The 2,499-nt window shown below is 39.6% G+C and overlaps 1 protein-coding gene across 1 annotated transcript in view; it reads left to right on the forward strand.

Annotated features, from left to right (window-relative positions):
* Nucleotides 1-1,654, forward strand: part of LOC112266747 (cleft lip and palate transmembrane protein 1 homolog) — a 23,685-nt gene extending 22,031 nt beyond the window's left edge. The window contains exon 15 of the mRNA XM_024444513.2: nucleotides 1-1,654. This exon is cut by the window's left edge and continues 464 nt beyond it. The gene's annotated coding sequence lies outside the window, so the exon portion shown is untranslated.
* Nucleotides 1,655-2,499: the final 845 nt, after the last annotated feature.

Raw genomic sequence — 2,499 nt, forward strand, 5'->3', positions numbered from 1 at the left:
CAGTAATGTTTTGGAAGCAAGGTTGTGAATGTGGGAGATCCAGTTGAGGGTGGAAGGTCGCAGTACATATCTCCGTATTTTCCGATCTTTGCACCATTTATGGATTTCTTGTGATTTTTTTATTTTTACTTTTCATTCCGTGTGTGAACGCAGTGTGTCATGGTGGGGTAACTGGAAATTGGTGAGTAGTGCTGGAGGAAACTGGAAGGGTCCAGAGCCAAGGGCGACGTGAAGGGAACCAAGATGGACGACCCGTCCAACACTACCCACGAAAGACAGACTACCCTCCATTTTTAAACAAATGGTCGATGTTCCCAACTTGAACAAAAAAAAACAGCCTTGTAGGTATTAATATAAATACATTAATATTATTGACTTGATTTCTGTTTTCAGTCATTTGAATTTATTTAGTATGTTCTGAAACTACAGAATCTCAGCTTGTAATGTTAATACTGATGTCAAAATGTCTAGCAATAGCTGATTTACAAGTCTTTATGCCTGGACTTCTGATTTTTGAATTGTTTTACTACATTCACACGCCAAGCAGGACCACCTTGACATACAGTCTATAAGACATTATCAACCCACCCTCAGAACAGCCTCATATTGTCGGGGCATGGACGCTACAAGGTGTCAAATGCGTAATACAGGGATGCTGGCCAATGTTGACTCCTATGCTTCCCACCGTTGTCAGGTTGGCTGGATGTCCTTTGGGTGGTGGACTATTCTTGATACACATGAGAAACTGTTGAGTGTGAGATGGTTTAAAGCAGTGTTTCTCAAACTATGTCCTGGGGCTGTACTTTTTATTTTTTTCCCTAGCACTTCACATTCAAATAATCAACTAATCATCAAGCTTAGATTATTTTAATCCGCTGTGTAGCGCTAGGGCAAAAACCAAAACATGCACCCTTTAGGGTCCCCAGGACTGAGTTTTGGAAGCGCTGACATAAAGGCATACCGCAGTAAAGTCACACACCTACACAAATAATTACTTTTTCCCCCAATTTATTTCTCCCATCGGAGATTTTTAGAAACACCTAAAATAAGGGCTGTTCAGTCTTAACAGGCTGTGATGAGTTATTAACCATGTAAATCTCTCTCGGACAAGGTGATTTATCAATATATTCGGCTATTTATTCTCAGCTTTTAGAAATGCTAATTGGCATCAAAGTAGACGACATGCAAGATGACAAATCCCTGCAAGCACACGTATTGTGTACATTTCAAATTTACCCAAGACAGCTCTCCGAATTGTCAATTTAAGGAAATTTAGCCATTTTTATTCCTTACTAAATGTAGTTAACAGATGGTTAATCCAGAAATCCTTACCTTTTCCTCATTTCGGCAGTCTCACCGAGAGCATCATGGGCATGGTTATCAAAACATGACGCCAGTTTAAGACTTCACAAAACACGTCCCTTATTTTAAGTGTTTCTAGAATAGGTTTATGGGTGTTATTGCTCATACTGTGGTACTCTAAGAACATATTTTCATTGAACTAGCACCATTTAAAGGGGCAAATTGTAGTTCAAGCAAATGTCCAGGCAACTTCTGAAGGTACACCCCACTACTGTCTTTGGTGAACAGCTGAGGGATGGATGTAACCACTTGAAATAAACCCGTAAGACAAATTATATTCTTTAAGAATTAATGGGTGTTGTCGCGAGAATTTTCAATCCCAATGATAACTCAAATCATTTACAACTTTTTTGTAAGACCCTGGGTTTAATAATAATTTGGCGAAGTCTCAGATTGTGCAAAAGGTTAATTCTGTATTCAGAGAGTACTCTGAAGTCAAAAATGAGAACAGTCATTTTATAATTCACACACACATCAGTAGAAACTCTGCTTCCCTTTAGGTGGGCTGTATTTTTCCACAATACTAACACATTCCTAGTTGATCACTTTTCTTCCAGCTTGGCAGTTTCTAGCTGTTCCTCTCCTCCCTAGATTAGAGGGACCTTGGAAAGGGCCTCTTTCCTGTCGTACGTTTTCAGAGTTATAACTAAGTCATCTGTGGTTCACATTGCTACAAAGTAACACAATGTTTTTTTTTTATCTTAACTTGTTTTACACACACATTATTGGATTATAGTCTCATAATTCTAATACATTTCAGACCGTTAAATACGTTTCAGTCTGTCTAAACATTGAAGATAGTCTCATCCAGCATGGGCTCCTCGTAATCAAAGGGATCAGAGTCATCTACTCGGTTTGGAGGCATGTATTTGTTGTCCCACTGGTCGGAGCTCAGAATCGGTCCTTACCTCACCATTTGTTGCATCATCGATCTCTCTAGAGTCCTGGTGATTAAAACCTCTCGCACACGGAATCAATCAGCAACCACACAACATCAACACACTCATACAGATGAAAGCGGCCCACAACACGGTGATTTATAACATTTTTCCATTTTCCAAACATGCTATCGAACCACCCTGTCACAGATGTATTAACCCCTGAGTTCTCAGCCCATTCTTCACTTAGAGCCGTTAA

The sequence above is a fragment of the Oncorhynchus tshawytscha genome, linkage group LG14, assembly GCF_018296145.1.
Source record: "Oncorhynchus tshawytscha isolate Ot180627B linkage group LG14, Otsh_v2.0, whole genome shotgun sequence".
NCBI lineage: Eukaryota > Metazoa > Chordata > Actinopteri > Salmoniformes > Salmonidae > Oncorhynchus > Oncorhynchus tshawytscha.